This window comes from Elephantulus edwardii, unplaced genomic scaffold (assembly GCF_000299155.1).
Source record: "Elephantulus edwardii isolate Elephantulus edwardi_28Jun2011 unplaced genomic scaffold, EleEdw1.0 scaffold00139, whole genome shotgun sequence".
In the NCBI taxonomy this organism is placed as follows: Eukaryota; Metazoa; Chordata; class Mammalia; order Macroscelidea; family Macroscelididae; genus Elephantulus; species Elephantulus edwardii.
The window spans coordinates 5,898,175-5,916,568 of NW_006399889.1; the positions used below are offsets into that span (position 1 = coordinate 5,898,175).

The 18,394-nt window shown below is 39.7% G+C and overlaps 1 protein-coding gene and 1 pseudogene across 1 annotated transcript in view; one reads left to right on the forward strand and one right to left on the reverse strand.

Annotated features, from left to right (window-relative positions):
• RSU1 (Ras suppressor protein 1) overlaps positions 1–18,394 on the reverse strand; it is a 327,531-nt gene that overhangs the window by 187,265 nt on the left and 121,872 nt on the right. The window lies entirely within an intron of this gene.
• The window catches only part of LOC102861083, a 26,178-nt pseudogene continuing 21,201 nt past the window's right edge, over positions 13,418–18,394 (forward strand).

Sequence of the window (18,394 nt, forward strand, 5' to 3'; positions counted from 1 at the left end):
GGATTAGGTCTTTCAGAGATGATGACATAGGCTCAGGATAAGTCAGGTTTCAGAGCAAAAATTCAAAGGGATACTGTGAGTTACAGGCAACTTGAGAGCACATAACAACAATAACAACATTTATACAAGAAAATCATGCCTTTGAGTCAATTTAAACTTATGAGCAACCCCAAAGAATAGAGTAAAACTTCCCCATAGCCTTTCCAAGGCTGTACATCTTTATGGAAGAAGAATGCCACATGTGTGTCCCTGTGCCGTTTGGTGATTTTAAACCAGTAACCTTGGGCCCAGACAAACAATAGTCTGGTAGGGTGAGAAACAATCTGGCTATCTGCAGCATCCACCGTTTCATATACTTAAAACTACCTTTTTTTTTTATTAAAAAAAAAAAAAACAAAACCAACCACTATATTTTCACATATCATCTCAAAAACTCATTGCCCTTAACTTGGAACTGACTTATATTTTCTGAGTCTGTAAACTACACAGGAGGAAACTGCTCATTTTTCTCCTAGGGAGCCAAAGTGGATTAAAATCGCCAGCTTATGGGATAGCAGCTCACAGGTAGAAGCCTATGCCACCAGACACCAGAGCTCCCCAAATGTGTCATATCATATCATATCATATCATATCATATCATATCACATCATATTTCATATCATATAATATCACATTTCATATCATATAATATCACATTTCATATCATATCATATAGTTTATTACATAATTGATGGAATATGAACTAAAGGAAAGGAGTATATGGCAACGTAGCTTCATTTTTCTTACTGACATTTCAACTATGGGAATCATGATCACACAGACAGGCCCAGCCTCGAGGAGTATAGATGTATTTTGACAAATTGGGAAGAAAAAGCTAAACACATATAAAAGGTTAAATTTATCTTCAATTACATAGTATTTAATAGTTTTGATCCTATAGTTAAAACATGTTCTCAAGCATATTGCTGTCACTTTAAATCTTTGAACTAGATATAACACATTTCAGAGAAATAAATTTTATTTCTTAAAAGTTATAGCTGTACAGGGGGCTGCCATGTTGTCACCAAATTACACACTAGAACAAAAAAGCACCTCACTCCAGTTCAATGAAGCATAAGAACAGGAGCTCTGATGGCAGCTTTTGGATGCTTTTTGATGATGGATGATAATATTAAGCTCATATTCCAAGGCAGCATACAATAATTCTCCATACCCTGATATTAAAAACCTATAAAGGAACATAAAGCTAGCCTCATACTATAATTTACCCCTCTAGTTAAAGTACTCTTCAAAGCTGACTGGCTTCGAAGAATGGGGAGCTTCAGTTAGGCTGGCAGCTATTGGGGATCAGGCAGGCCAGGAGAGCCTGCCCCAGGAAGGGGAGCTTAGAAGGGCAGAAGCCACAGCATGGAAGGGATTAAGGTGAGAAAAGACCAAAACTCAGTATCTCCCCATATTAGTTAATCAGTGCACTGATACTTTTAGATTTTGAAAGTCCTTTTTCATAAGATATCCAATTAAGTGAGAAGAAATAAACTGATTGTTAAAATCTGTTGAGATGGAATAAAACATACTAAAATGATGGCTATTAGCTGAATCCAGGGAAAATAAGATCAAAATGAGGGAGGACCTGGTAATTCACACGTAGTACTGCTCTAGTCAGGTGCAATGAGTTGATTTCAAATAACAATGCCCACATGTAACAGCCTTATTGAGTTTTCTAGTTTGTAAAGCTTATGGGAGAGATCACTATGTCTTGCTCTTGCAGAGTTGGTGGGTGGGCTTGAACTAGCAACCTTTTGGTTAAGTCACGCACTTAACCTATGTATGTACCATGAGGATACCTTAGCTATTCAGAATTCAAATACAGTGTAGAATTTTTTGTCTGTACTAGGAGCTCCATCAAATGGTTGTTGGCTGAAGTGCCAACATTGAAGGGTAGCTCAAAGAAAAGGTAAATAATTCATATCCACAGTGAAAACCAGTTCCCCAGCATACAAGAGAAGAGCCTGACAGAAGGGAAATGACAGGAACGAGGGAAATGGTGCAGGGCTCACACATCACAACACTACCTCTAAATTCAGAAAATAGTCACAAAGTGGGAAATCCCTGAGTAATACGGCAGACAGCGCTTAAACAAATAAGTAGCCCAAATGAAAGTTAGGACCAATGCACCAATAATATCATGGCAGTAATGAAAATGAAGAGAATATAGCTATGTGGAACAAGCAGACAATCTCAAAACACAGTGACAAATGAAAGAAGTCAAAATACATAAGAAATGGCTCTACATAGACAAATTTTTAAAAAACATCATTTTTAGGCAGAAGAGGAGTCTGAGTGGCATAACAGGTTCAGCTGGACCACTAACTACAAGTTTGGCACTGTGAACCCAGCAGTCACTTCCCAGCAGAAAGAGGAGGCAGTCACTTCATAAAGATTTATACACTTACAAACAATGAAGGGGCCCATGAGTCAGAATCGACTCATCAGCAGTGGTCTGTTTGGTTTTTGACAGAAAAGAAGGCAAGATGAAAAGGAATGAGGCTTGAGAAGGACTTCTGAGATTGTCACGTAATTCTATTTTTTTACTTGTATGGTCATTACTTGAGGATTTTTATTCAGATAATCAACTGACCTTTAAGTTTATAGTTTCTGTCATTTTCTACACATATACTATGTTTCAATATGGATTGAGGCTTAATGTCAAGAAGGCAAAGATTCTCACGACTAGATCAACTGGCAGCATCAGGATGGATGGTGAAGAGATTGAGACAGTCAACACTCTTGGCACCAGTAGCCAGGAAATTAAAAGGCGTATTGCCATGAGAAAGTCTGCTGTTAGAGACCTCTCCAAAGTACTGAAGAGCAATGGTGTCTCTCTGGAGACTAAGGTGCATCTGATACAGGCCATGGTCTTTGCTATCACTTATTATGCATCAGAGAGTTGGACAATGACTAAGGAGGATAGAAGGAGAATTGATGCCTTTGAGCTGTGGTGCTGGAGAAGAGTATGAGGGTACCATGGACTGTTAGGAAAACAAACAGATTCATCCTGGAAAGGGTTGAACTGGGCTGCTCCTTGGAGGCAAGGATTCTAAGGCTCTGTCTAACATACTTTGGACACGTTGCAAGGAGGGACAGGTCCTTGGAGAGGGACATCATGCTTGGGAGGGTGGAGGGACAGCACAGGAGGGGAAGGCCCTCTGTGAGGTGGATTGATTCAGTGACGGGAGTGTCATAGAGTGCGACTGGCAAAGGATAGAGCAGCGTTTAGGGCTTTTGTACATAGTGTCGCTATGTGTCACAAGCGACTCGATGGCACACAATAACAACAACATACTATGCTTTAATATAGTAGATGAAGAAAAAAGAAATAATCCTATGGACATCCTAACAGAAAAACCAAATTATCAACAAGCAGAAAAACACATCAATATTAACAGCAAAAGACAAGGTCTACAAAGTTCTAAGAAAAGAAAAGGTAGTTTCCCATCAATAATTTTACAGGCACATTTTCTCTCAAGGAACAAACATTCTCAAAAACATAAGTACTCAAGATATAGAGGAAAAGGAAACTTAGGTTGAGGAAAGGGGATGTAACATTGGTATTTGGTTGACTGTTGTTATTGTTGTTGTTATGTGCTGTCGAGTCATCTGCGACTCATAGCGACACTATGTACAACAGCCCTAAACTCTGCTCTGTCCTGTGCCAATCTCACCATCTCCGACACACCTGCCCCCATTATAACCCCAGTCATTTAATCAATCCATCTCATCAAGGGTCTTCCTCTCCTGTGGAGTCCCTCCACCCTACCAAGCACGACGTCCCTCTCCAAGGACTGGTCCCTTGTTGCAACATGTCCAAAATACGTCAGATGAAGCTTCAGAATCCTTACTATCAAGGAGCAGCCCGGCTCATCCTCATTGTTCTGTAAAAATGCTTGTCTGTCAGATACTTTTCAAAATCTGAGAATTCAGATTAAGACAGACTAGGAAGAAAAAAAAAAAAAAGACAGACTAGGAAGAAGGACTTGCCACCCACTTCCGAAACAGCATGCCTTTGAAAACCCTTTGTATTTGGTTAAGAACAGTAAATCCAATAGTCATCAACCTATTCTGAAAAATAGAGTCTATTCAGAGAACTATGCAACAAAGTTATGTTCTTACACATCACTGAACTGGAGGGAGGTGCTTTTATGTTCTAGTGCATAAGGCGGTGCCAACGTGGCAGTCCCCTCTACAGCTATAACTTTAACTTTCCCCTCTCAAATGAAAAGTATCTGATGGCGTAGTATGTAGGACATGACTGGTGATATGAATCTTTGCTGAAAGCAGAGAATATCAGAAGAATGCCTATCTGTGTTTTATTGACTGTTGGGGAATGTTGGGGAGGAAGAGAGGGCTTCTGGCCAGGACATATCACCTAAGCTCCGGATAAGTGCAAGCCTCCCAACGGCCTTTAATACGGGTAGAGAAAGCTCATCTGTGTTTGGCTGTACCGGCTTGAGAAAGCTTGCCACCTGGGAAGATGGCTGCCGAGTCTGTTGAGCTGGTAGTGGTCCGCATGAGGCTGAGGTTCTCCTGACCAATCTGCATGTCCCACGTCTGCAAACCCACCCTATTCTGCCTTCCTGTTTACATGTTTGTATACAAGTGCACTGCAGTCCCCAATAAAATTGAACTGGACTGACTCTCTGATCCTCTCCCGGAGCGGTGTATCTCCATTGCGCTTGCCCCCATCAGGGTGTTGCTATTGGTTGCCGGCGAATGGACAATGACAACTGATAATAGAAAAGCATTTGAATATGTGGATCACAATAAAATATGACTAACTTGAGAAGAATGGGAATCCTAGAACACTTAATTATGCTTACATGAAACATATCTAGTCAAAGAAGTTGTTGGCCGAACGGAACAAGGGAACATTCCATGGCTTAAAACCAAGAAAGGTGTGCATCACAGCTGTATCCTCTCTCCAAGTTTATTCAATTTGTATGCTGAAAAAATCATTAGAGAACCTGGACTTTATAAAAAACACTGTGGCATCAGGATTGAAGGAAGGCCCATCAGCAACCTGCATTATACAGACTGTTGCTTGCTGAAAATGAGAAGGTTCTTAAGTTCTTGCTGTAGAGGATGAAGGACTGCGGTCTTCAATATGGATGATATCTCAATATCAAGAAAACAAAAATTCTCACTACTGGATCAATAGGCAAAATAGATGGAGAAAAAGATTGAAACTGTCAACAATTTCATGTTGCTTGGATCTACAGTCAACTTCCTTGGTACCAGATGTCTGGGGATCAGTAAACATATAGTATTGGAAAGGTCTACCTCAAGAAACCTTGCCAAAGTCCTACAGAGCAGTATGTCAGTTTAAAGACTAAGATGTACCTGATTCAAGCCACTGTTTTTTCAATCACCTGTTATCTGAGAGCTGAACAATGAATACGGATGGCAGTAGTAGAATTGGTGGATCTGAGTTGTAGTGTTGGAGAAGAATGCTGACTATTCCAAGAACTGCCAAAAGAATAAGCAGGTATGTTTTAGAGAAAGAGTAATCAGTGTTCTTGGAGTCAAAGATGGTGAACCTTTGTGTCACATAATTTGGACATGTGGTTAGGAGAGGCTATTCCTAGAAAAAGGACATCATTCTTGGAAAGGCAGAGGCCAGCTTAAGAAAGCAAGACCTTTAATGAGATGAACTGGTAACAGTGTGTCTGTGGACTCAAATGTGTCAAGGATAATAAGAGTGGTGCAGGAGAGGACCAAATCTGTGACCCTGGGTCACAATGAGTCATACTTAACAGCACGTAAAAAGTACATACAAAACAAAGAATGAGCTCAAATGCAACCAGGGATATTAGTTAATAATACTGTATCAATATAGACTCACTAATTATTCCAACTACATCTCACTAATTCAAGATAGTAACAATAGGAGAGATTATACCGAGAGAAGGTGGATAATATGAGTTTATATAGTATTATTTTCCTATGAACCCAAAAATGCTTCAAAAAATACATTTTAAAAGTGTTTTTATATATCTATGAATGTATGCATATCTTATTTCTTCTTAATCTCTCCCATTGTTTTAATTTTTACTTTGGCATATTTATTAATTTATGAATGAATACTTTAATATCTTTGAACAAAGAGTAGAACTTCAATAATTACTTTCTCTCTGAAATTAAAATAAAATTAACTATTAGATGATATCAGATATTAACTACCTGATTAACTAACTTCATCTCCTTAGAGGGCTGCATTGGTAACCCAAAGGTGCGGCCTCTCTGGTGGTTCAAATTCAACAGTGAATAGGGGGAGCACAAATTGAATAGTGGCTCCACGTGAGAAAGACAAGCAGTCTCTTCCCAAGCAAGTTTTACAGATCCCTAAAGCCTGCCGGCAGGTCAACAATGACTCAGTTCAGACTCCATGACAATGACTGACTGATTTTTAAGATATTATGCCTTATTAAGACTAGTAGTCTAAGTGTGCTCTATTGTTCATAATGCAATGATGTCAGTCTAAACTAAAGTGTGTCTGATACAGGCCATGATCTTCTCAGTTATTTGCTATATATCTGAGAACTGGACAATGAATTGGGATAACAGAAGAACTAAAGCCTTTAAATGTTGTGCTGGAGAAGAGTATGGAACATACCATGATCTGCCAAAAGAACAGGTCTGTTCTGGAGAGGGTGAAATCAAAAGGAAGGATTTTGAAACTCCATCTCACATACTGGGGCATATTGTCAAAAGGGGCGAGTCATTGGAAAAAGACATTAAACTTGGAAGGGTAGAGGGTCAGCATGGGAGAAAAAGACCACTGGCGGGATCGACTGACGTAATGACTGTGACAATGAGGTCAGATGTGTCAGAGATGCTGAGGTTGGCCCAGGATAGGGCCTGGTTCAGAAATGTTCACAGGGTCACTATGAGTTAACAGTGGCCTCGATGGCACATAACACCACCAACAAGACTGTTGGAGCCCTTCAGTAACCCTTTAAACATGAAATTAAACTCACCCTGTGGCTCAACTTTCAGCCAAACTTTAAGTCAAGAGACAAATACTCCTTTGAACAATTAATAATATAAGATAAAAAAAGCAATATTTGCCTAGGGAGAACACTCAGAGGGCAGAAAAGGACAGAATAAAAGGATGAGTGGAAACAAGCATCACAAGGAGGAGCATGTAGAGTGGTGTTACAACATGGAGGACAGAGTAGTATAAACTAAAATCTGTGGAATGATTGAACAGAAGACCAATCTGCTCTGTAAATTTTCACTCAAAGCATAAGAAAAAGTTCTCTATATGCTGTGGCTCTCTATCGTTATAAAAATGCAAGCCACTGGTGCCATTGGGTCGAGTCTGACAAACTGGTATCTTGCAATAGCTTTCCAAGACTATAAATCTTTACAAAAGGAAAAGGTCCATCTTTCTCCCATGCAGTGGCTGGAAGACTTGAACCAGCAGTCTTTTGGTTACCAGTCCAACACATAATTTTTATTTATCAGTATCATTTCTTCAGTATCAGAGAATTATCTTGAACAACGGTCACCAGAACATCAATTCAAGAAGGTGAGTTTTTGAGCTAATTTTTTTTAGTTCTCTTGATTTTTTATTTTGCAGGAGTATTTCATAATTTTATAAAAATACACTACTTTCTCAAACTGAATTAGTTGGAATATATATAAAAAAATTATATCACTTCCTATTTCCTTCTTTCCATCTGCAAAAAGCTGCAAATTTAAGTGAACCTAAAGCTAAGCCTCATTAACTACCCTGTGGGTTCACCAGATGAAGTGAGTTACTTTGTTCAAGAAAGATCAAGTGCTTCATGACAATACAGGATCTACCACTCCACAATGAAGTACATATTCTTTTATTGCTTTACAAACAAGATGACATACTATTGAAGTTTTTCTGTTTATCAAAACCTACACTCTGAACCCAAGAGTGTTTTCTTGAACTATCTGCATGGAGTTAATACGGAACGAGTTTCAAGTAACTAACATGCATCTCTCATAGCACAGGCTGTCACTTGGTGGTTTTTGCAGAGATGCTTTTGAGTAAAGGAACCGAAAGCTCTTACCTACGTGTCAGCTATTAACTTCGAGCAGTCAGCTCACCTGGGTGGGAAGTGGGATGGTGATGCGCTTGGCTGCATCTTTTGTTATAATTAAATGTAGTACACAACTTGAATAGATACAAAACTTCCCCACAGCACCACATTCAACTTATATATTAAATTTAAAAACAAATAAACAAAGCAACACTGTACAAATTTTTCCATGCGCTCTGTCCAGTTCAGAATCACTTTAAGGGTCAATAAAAGTTCAAAACATCACTTGTCTGTCAGTTTGTGGTACTGTGGTAGCATACAGTTGCTAAGAGGCCATAAGCTTTACCACTGGAAATTCAAATTTCAACTCCATTGATGTGCCAGGTTTCTGCATTGCTTCCAGACAAAGCATAGGAAGAAAGGTCCGGTGAATGACTGCTGAAGTTGGTCAGCAAAAACTCTACAGATCACAACAGCATATTCTCTGATATAGTGGTGGAAAATGAGCATCTCAGAATAGACAGATGTTGGTGGTTACCATTAAGAAGACAGCAATTCTGTTGGGTGAAAAGTATCCTGGCCGGGGGGTGGAGCAGGCCAAAGTGGTAGAAATCTTGCTTCAGTGGTTGACGTGGGACAATTGCCTGAAGGGATGCCAAAGTGCAGGAAAAGGGAGCTGTGGCAGAAGATGGCGAAGAGCCCAAGGCCAAGCCAGAGGCCAAGAAGGGAAAGACTGGAGCAAAGAAAAACAAAAAAGAGGCAGCTGGAGAGGGACCCTCCAGAACAGAAAACCTCGCCTAGTGGCAAATCTGCCACACTTAAAGTATGTTCCTGGAATGTGGATGGGCTTTGAGCCTGGATTAAGAAGAAAGGTTTAGAGTGGGTGAAGGAAGAAGCCCCAGATATTCTGTGCCTCCAAGAAACCAAATGTTCAGGGGAAAAATTACCAGCTGAACGTCAACACTTGCCTGGGCTATCTCATCAGCACCTTTGGACAAGGAAGGGTACAGCGGGGTGGGCCTACTCTCCCATCAGTGCCCACTCAGAGTCTCTTATGGCATTGATGAGGAAGAACATGATGAAGAAGGCCGGTAACTATAGTTGAATTTGATGTGTTTGTGCTAGTTCCAGCCTATGTACCTAATGTAGGCTGGGGTCTGGTGAGACAGGAGTACCGGCAGTGCTGGGATGAAGCCTTTGGAAAATTCCTAAAGGATCTGGCCTTACATAAGCCTCTTGTGCTGTGTGGGGACCTCAATGTGGCTCATGAAGAGACTGACCTTTGCGACCCTAAGGGAAACAAAAAGAATGCTGGTTTTACTCCACTGGAGCGCCAAGGCTTTGGGGAGATACTGCAAGCTGTGCCACTGACTGACAGCTTCCGCCACCTCTACTGAGATACAGCTTATACTTATACATTCTGGACCTATATAAATGCATAAGCCCAGAATGTTGACTGGCGTCTTGATTACTTTCTGTTGTCTCACTCTCTGCTACCTGCACTGTGTGACAGCAAAATCTGTTCCAAAGCCTTGGGCAGTGATCACTGTCCAATCACTTTACTCCTAGCACTGTGACTCCTCCACAAGATAACTCCTAAACCTGAGGAAAAAACCCTTCAAACTAGCATCTCTTCTTTAAAAATTTCTTTTGCAAAATCTGCAGTGTATAATGCCTTCTAAAAGTAATATGAATCCTCCCAATAGTTTCCCATCCTAGTGGTCTTGATTTTTTTAAGCCAAAATTTTTGTTTTGTTGAGTCTTGTTTGCTTTTACATTAAACAAAAGCTACTGATGAGTTCCTCATTGAAGTTGTCCATGTGAAAATAAAAAGTAAAGAAAGAAAGAAAAAAAAAAAAGACAGCAATTCATAAGAGCTTAATGCATGACAAAAATGTTGCAGGGTCCTGCGCCATCTTCATGATCTTAGTGTGCCCAAGTCCACTGTTGGGGCTTCTGTGTTAGTCCATCTCATTGAGGGTTTCTCTCCTTTTCATTGACCTTGTAGCAAACATGATCCCCATTTCTAACATTTGTGTTCCTAAGAACATCGAAGGTTGGAAGATAATGAAAATATCTAGTACCCAGCAGCTGTAACAATGAACTAAAACAGTTGATCCTAGAATATATACATGACTTACTGGCACTGACCACCATGGAGTTAAAAATCCAATGGATAACTTCTGACTTCTCATAAGCTAAAATATTGCACCTCAACAAGAAAAAGGTAAACAATTCAAAAGCAAAATGGGCACAAGATATGAACAGACACTCCACCAAAGAAAACATTCAGATGGCAAACAAACACATGAAGAAATATTCAAAATTCCTAACTCTCAGAGAGATGCAAATCAAAACAACTATGAGGTATCATCTCACACCAATAACAGTAACAAAGTTCAAAAGGGGATCAAACAAGAAATGCTGGTGAGGTTGTGGGGAGACTGGAACTCTTTCCCTGTTGGTTGGAGTGTAAAAATGGCACAATCACTATGAAAGGTGGTATTGCACTTTCATAGAATGCTGGAAATAGAAATACCGTTTGACCCAGCAATTCCGCTAGGAATATACCCTAAAGAAACCAGAGCTGCCACCCAAACAGACATATGCACACCCACGTTTATTGCTGCGTTATAACAGCAAAGAGATGGAATTGACTCAAGAGCCCATCAACGAAAGAATAAAAAAAACTATGGTATATTCACAAAATAAAATACTATGCAGCACTGAAAAACCAAGGAATTCATAAAATATTACACAACCCGGGTGACTCTGGAGGACATTATGCTCAGTGAAATATCTCAGTCACAAAAGAACAAATACTGCATTGCACCTGTGTCATAAAACAGAACTGACATATGGAGTTGGGGGGAGTAGGAAAAGAGGGGATAAATAATGAGCATTGCATTGGAACAGATGAAGGAAATAACTGTTTAAAAGGAATACATGATTAGGCATTCTTTGTATGACAACAGTCCAGAGTAACAGGTGCATAGCAAAGTGGACTGGTGGCAGGTGGGGGGACGGAACAAATTGTGCAACAATGAATGAACATGTTTTAAAAGGAGAAATTTTAAAGGGGGGGGAATAGGGAGGAAAATGTGCAACAATGAATGAGTGAAAAGACAAGATTTCTGTAAAATTTTGTTAAAATCATGATTTTTTTTTAAAGCCAAACTATGTTGACTGGAAAACCTCACTGATTAACATAAACAGTTGGTTAATACATATTTTGTGTATTATATACTGCACCCACTTGAAAGCTACACTTTCAACACCAGATAAAAGGTATTTTACAAACAGTGCAAAATTGTTTGCGACCAGGGCTTGCCAAAAGAACAAACAAATCTGTCTTGGAGAAAGTGCATCCAGGACACTCCTTAGAAGCAAGGCCAGTACCACTTTATCTCACGTACTTAGGGCCAGTTGTCCAGAGGGGCCAGTCCTTGGAAAGACACCGTACTGGGTAGGATGGAGGGTCAGAGAAAGAGAGGAGACTCTCAATGAGATGGACTGACAGGACAGTTCCAATAATGTGCCTGCGGATGGTAACAACTGTAAAGATAGCATAGTATATAGGCCAACGTTCAGATCTCTTGTCCACGGAGTTTCTATGAGTCATAATTGTATCAATAGCACCTAACAAGAAGACTAAATGTAGCTGGAGTGAAGGCTTTACAGATTCCCTTTTCTTTTTTTATAATCCTCCTTAAGCTGGCTTTATTCATCTTGGAATGGGAGGCAACTATAAAATTTCAATGTAAAGTACTTATGAAGCGAGTCATCTTTTTCTTGACATTCCACGACTTTGCCCTGCTTCTTGGGAACACTTCCAGCATCACTTGTGGACTTCATCAGGAGTCCCATGGTGCTATTGGAGGTTGATGTCACTAAACAAGAAGAAAAACACACGAGCACCATACGAGCTCTCTCTTTACTGTGATAACGAAATTTACTGGAAAGATCAATTGCTTCAGTGGAGATAAGTAGTGTTGCACAATTTTGTTATATTTTTTAAATTCACATTTAAGTAGACTCTAGTAGTTCAAATCAGGTAGTTCAAGAGCCAGCTTTACCAATGAGTGTGAAGACAGTGCAGAATTACACAAAATGTCACTCTGTTGTCCATGAGTCAACTTGAGTCAGGGCCAGTATGGTGACAACTCACAACAGAGTTCAAAAGCCAGCCAGCAAAAATTTTAAAATTCGGTTTCCTCAGAAACAGCAGAAGTCTATTTAATTCTGGATTTCAAGTACAAACATTGAAATCTGGCAATTCCATGCTAGAGATTGATCGTGCAAAGCAATACTGGAGATGGACTTCTAAGACTCCTATATTAAAAAAATATACATGGTAAAACCATTACAGAAAAGTTTGGCAACTTGAGTGAATCCAGTAATTCTGAAGAAAAAAGACCTAGTGATCTGCTCTTACAAAGACTACAGTCAAGAAGCCCTAGCCAGTAGTTCTTCTCTGAGAGAAGTCACTACATGTTGGAAACAATATGAGGACATCAACTAAAAACAACAAAAAAGATACAAAGTGCCCAACTCAAAGAATTTTTTTTTTGCATAAATTTCCTGAGTCTCGTAGGGAACGTTTTTAGCATTTTCCTCTCTAAATCCATACTATGAACCAGGCCTCGAAATTTCCATTGGTGAAATGAGTAAACACTAGCAGTAACGTGATAAAATAAGAAAAATGTTAAAACCTTGTTCCAGACAGCCCCAGCCAAACAGCATCTTGCTAATGACTTCTACTTTTAGATGACAAGTCGAGCTATTTAAACAACCAAATTCCATTGCAGACATCCTTCAGGAACAGGTACCAAGGCAACCAAGCTGAAGCCAGCGTGTGGGTGGCTGTGGGGAACTGGAGGAGGAAGAGCACACTTAGTATACTGATAAGAATCCAAAACACCACCACAAACTTAAAAAAAAAATTCAGAAGAAATGGAAAACTGGACTTAATTCAACATCCATCTGGCATCCCTGGAAAAGAAAAAAATAACTCTGGGCTCCCTGTCTTTAAAAAGTTTCATGTTTCAAATCTGTAAGTAAAGAAGATTCAAATCCTCTGAATCAGATTATTTCCAAGAGATGTGGTGGTTGTCAGTGATATTTCCGGGCATGACATCTTGGCTTGATTACCTAGGTGGGGAGTATTAAGCCAGGAGTCTACTCTTGTTAAGGGTAGCTAAAAGGAGGACATTGCTGCTGTCAAAATTCGTCATAAAAGACTCATGTTTCAAAATAGTTTTGTGTCAAAAACTATTAATCATCACATCAATATATAGAATCAGTGAGGCCAGTAATATCAACTTCATTTTCCCCCACTATGAATAATGAAACCCTTCCGTACATTCATCAGCATCCTGCATCAAACCCAGATAAAAATCTCCACAGATCAGGACCCAGAAGTCAAACACCACTGCAGAGAAAACCTGACAGTTCACATGACTCTAGGGGTGAAAGGTAGGCCCACTCAGAGTGTGGAAGTAATTCCCTCCGGCTCCACAAAGGAAACAGAATGAAGCTCATGCAGACATGACCATATTTGGTAGGCAGAGTAATGCCTCCCAGTCTCAAGAAACCTATAAATGTTACTTTATATGGCAATATAGTAACTAGGATAATGGGTGTAGGTGTGTTGGAGTCAGTGAGACTGGCTCAGGACAAGGCAGGCTTCAGAGATGTTGGACATTGGGTCACTATGAGTCACTGGCGACTCGACGGAACATAACAACAATAACATGGCAATAGAAACTTTACAAATGTGATTAAGTTAACGCTTTTAAGATGAGCAGATTATCTGTGTGAGTCCAGTGCAATCTCCAGGACCAGGTGGCATCAAGTTGATTTTGATTCATGTTGATTTCATGTAAGTCAGAGTAGGGAAAGTGCTTTATAGAGTTTTCAATGGCTGATGGTATTCTGAGAATAGATCATCATCAAGGTACCTCTTGGGGCAGATTCAATCTTTCAATCTTTTGTCAAACCCCTTTGCTGTCTGCACCACCTGGCACTGATGTGTAATTACAATAGCCCTTACATCAGAATGCAGGGTCACAGAAGAAGGGGATGTGCTAACAGATGTAGAGATTGAATGGGCACATTTTAGAGAGGAAAGAAGGAGCTGCAATCTAACGGAGACAAGCATTAGAAGCTGAAAAAGGTAAGAAAATGAAATCTGCCCCAGAACCTCGTGAAGGAAAAGGTCCCTCTGATACTTTGACTTTGATGTTGTTAGGTGTCTTCAAGTGAACTCCAAGGTGTCCTTGGCTTTTACAGTGTTCCTATGCACAACAGAACAAATCCCTGTCTGATCCTGTGCCGTTCTCACTACCTTCACTGAATGTAAGCCCACTGCTGTAGTGTGGCTATCCGTATCACTGAGAGTCTCTTCCTCATCTTCACTGACCCTCTCCTCTACTTTTCCAAGCATGATGTCTTTTCCCAAGGACTCACTCTTTCTGATAACCTACCCAAAGTATGTGAGATAAAGTCTTACCATCCTCGCCTCAAAAGGGTCCTCTGGCTGTACTGCTTCCAAGGTAAATTTGTTCTTTTGGCAGCCCATGATATATTCGATACTCTTTGCCAACATCACAAATCCAAGGCATCAATTCTTTATTGGTCTTTATTCATTCATCCATTCATTTCTTTCTCTTATTTTTAGTGAGTGGCCTTTTGCTCTCTTCATGGATGATATGCTTGATGTTGTCCCACAACTCATCTGGTCTTCAATCACTAGTGCAAAATGCTTCAAACATATTTTCAAATTATTTTTAAATCCAGCTGGGATAGACTCAAGATCATATTTTGGTTATTGTGGATTTATTTTCATTTTCTTCAACTTCAGTTTGAACTTACACATGAGTAATTGATGGTCTGTTCCACAGTCAGCACCTGGTCTTGTTTTGACTGATGATTTAAGCTTCTCCAATGATTTCCTTCCACAGATGTAGTCAATCTGATTCCTAGGCAGTCCATCTGGTGAGGTCCATGTGTAAAATCACCATATGTGCTTTGTAAAAGAAGTATCTGTGATGAATACATCATTGCATGTACAAAATTCAATTATTCTATTTCTGGTCTCATTTATGTCACCAAGTGTATACTTTCCAATTTCCCTTTCTTCTGGACTGTTTCCAACTTTTTCATTCCAATCACCAAATATCATTAACACATCTTGATTGCATGTTTGGTCAATTTCAGACTGCAAAATTTGATAAAAATCTTCAATTTCTTCCTCTTTGGATTTCGCTTTTAGTGTTTGTATATGAATCATAGTCATATTAACAGGTCTTCTCTGTACGTGTATCTTATCACTCACAACATTGAACTTCAGGATAGAACTTCCTGGCACTAACAAAATGTTTTTGCCTTAATAATTATGCCTTATTAAATTTTCTTTGTTTGTTAATTGATATTGTTTGTGTCTTCACTTATTTACAGTCATCTAGGTTACCTCTATCACAGGAACTTTCTTGTCCCTTACAAGTAGTGAAGATATCCTGAGAACCATGACCCTTTAACACACCTCAGTCTTGTCTGTTGGTCCAACGGTGAGGTGTTTTCTTCCCCTTAATATTGATGTGGAATCCATAATGAAGGTAGTAGTCTTCTGCAATAAGTGCAATTCTTCTTCACTTTCTGCAAACAAGGTTGTGTCATGTGAATAATACAGATTGTTAAGTCTTCCTACAATGTTGCTGTCATTGTTGATTGCCTTTGAGTTGAGCAAGATTCACAGCAACCCTATGAACAAAAGGCCTGAAGCCACTCTGTAATTATCGACATTTCAAAGTTCTTAAAGTTTCCTGAGGCATTTTGTTTAGGAAGTGTATGCCACTCCTGCTTCCAACAATGCTGAGGTCAAATGCTTCTTCATAAAGTCTGTTTTCTCAAATTATTTATTCAATATACAAATAAAATAAGTATAGAGAAAGGATACATCCCTAGAGCATATCTTTCCAAGTTTTAAACTAAGTAATGTTCCCTTTTTCTCTATGAACAACTGTGTAGATTTCACATGAGCACAATGAAGAGTTCTTGAATTTCAATTCTTCTCAATGTTAGCCATAATTTGTTATAAAATACACAGTATATGGTTGTCTCAGGATACAGCAGGGTTCAGGGCTGTTTTACACAGAGTCACTATGTGTCACAAGTGACTCAACGGCATATAACAACATCAGCTAGCTGGCGAGGTCTTGTCTTCCAAATTTCTTGGCATAGATTAGTGAACACATTCAATGCTGTATCTTTTTGTTGACACAGTTCAAGTGCTATTCCACCAGTTATTATAGAAGACTGTAAAGTGTTATCACCCACCCATATTTTAATAGTATAATTCCTTATCAGACCCATAAAAATAGGCACTTTTCCACTAAACTTCTACTGGTTTTTGCATTTTTTTAAGATACTAGTTTCCTTCTGGGCACTGCAATATATTATTTCAGTTAGACTTGGGGGGGTTTAAAAAAAATAAGTTCAAGTACCTGGTCACCTGGGTTGACAAGATAGAGGTAATAAGATTAGAGAAAAGGCTAGCTATCTATTATTTGTTTGCATCTCTATGCAAAGGCGTTTGACTGTGTGGATTAAAACAAACTGTGGCTGACTCTGAGAAGAATGGGAATCCCAGAATATTTGATTGTGCTTCTGCAAAACCTATACTTGGACCAGATGGCAGTGGTCAGAACAGAGCAAGGAGACATTGTATGGGTCAAAATCAGGAAGGGTGAATGCCACAGATGTATCCTGTGTCCATACATTTTCAATCTCTATGCAGAACAGGTCATCCGAGAGGCTGGGCTGTATGAGGAGAAATGTGACATCAGGATTTGAGGAAGACTCATCAACAACTTCGTTATGCAGATGACATTAACTCTGCTTTCCGGAATTTAAGAGGACCTGAAGTGCTTGCTGAACAATGTCAAAAGCTTCAGCCTTCAATATGGATTGAAGCTCAACATGAAGAAAACAAAGATTCTCACCACTGGGGCGATTGGCAGCATCATGACAGATGGTGGAGAGATTGAGACTGTTAATAGCTTTAGTTTGCTTGGCTCCACTATCAATACTCTTGGTACCAGCAGTCAGGAAAAAAATTGCACTGGGAAAGTCAGCCGTCAAGGACCACTACAGAGTACTGAGGAGCAATGAAGTCAATCTGAAGACTAAAGTGTGCCTAATCCAGGCCATAGTCTTTGCAATTGCTTGCTATGCATCAGAAAGTTGGACAATGACTAGTAATGACAGAAAGAGAATTGATACCTTTGAACTGTGGTGCTGGAGAAGAGTATTGGACTGCCAGGAGAACAAACAGGTTTGTTCTGGAGAGGGTGAAATCAGGCCGCTCCTTGTAGGCAAGGATTCTGAAACTTTGTTTGACATACTTTGGGCATGTTGCCAGGAGGGACCAGTCCTTGGAGAGGGTCATCATGTTTGGAAGGGTAGAGGGACAGAGAAAGACCATCAATGAGATGGACTGATTCAGCCACTGGGGTAATGGGGGTAGGTGTGTCATAGACAGTAAAACTGGTACAGAATAGAGCAGGTTTCAGGGTTACTGTACATAGGGTCACTATGAGTCGCAAGCAACTCAACAGCATATAACAACAACAACATTCTCTACTTATAAGAAGCCATGGTAGAACAGTGGTGAAAAAATACACTTTAAACTGAAAAATCAGCAGTTCAAACTCACCAATTATCTCTGTAGGTGAAAGACAAAGTATTCTGTTACTGTAAAGACTGGAAACCCTACGGGACAGCTATATGTTGGCCTTTGGGGTCTGCTTGAACAGCATTGACTTGAGAGCAGTGTATATGATTTGGGTCCCTCTTCACATTGCTGATGAACAATATTGACTATCCCATGGCCCGTCAAAAGCACAAACAAATGCATCTGTGCAGAAGTGTAATGTAAGAGTTCCTTAGAGACAAGGATATTGAAACTTCCTGTCACATACTTTGGGCCTGTTGTCAGGAAAAGCCAGTCCTTTGAAAAGGACATGATGCTGGAAAAGCTAGAGGGTCGGATTTTTTTCTTCTTCTCTTTATTCCCCTTCTCTTTTCACTTATTTTCTTTTATACCTAAAAGATTATCTGCTAAATTGATGCATTCATCCCCCTCTTTATATCCCTGCCCTTGGCAGTCTCCTCCCTCTTCAAGGCTCAGTTTAAATATGTGATTTGCTTTACCAACAAAACATTACAATTCAGCAAAGTAGCAGGATACAAGATCAACATACAAAAATCAGTTGGATTTCTCTACAGCGACAAAAAGAATACAGAGCCAGAACTAAGAGAAA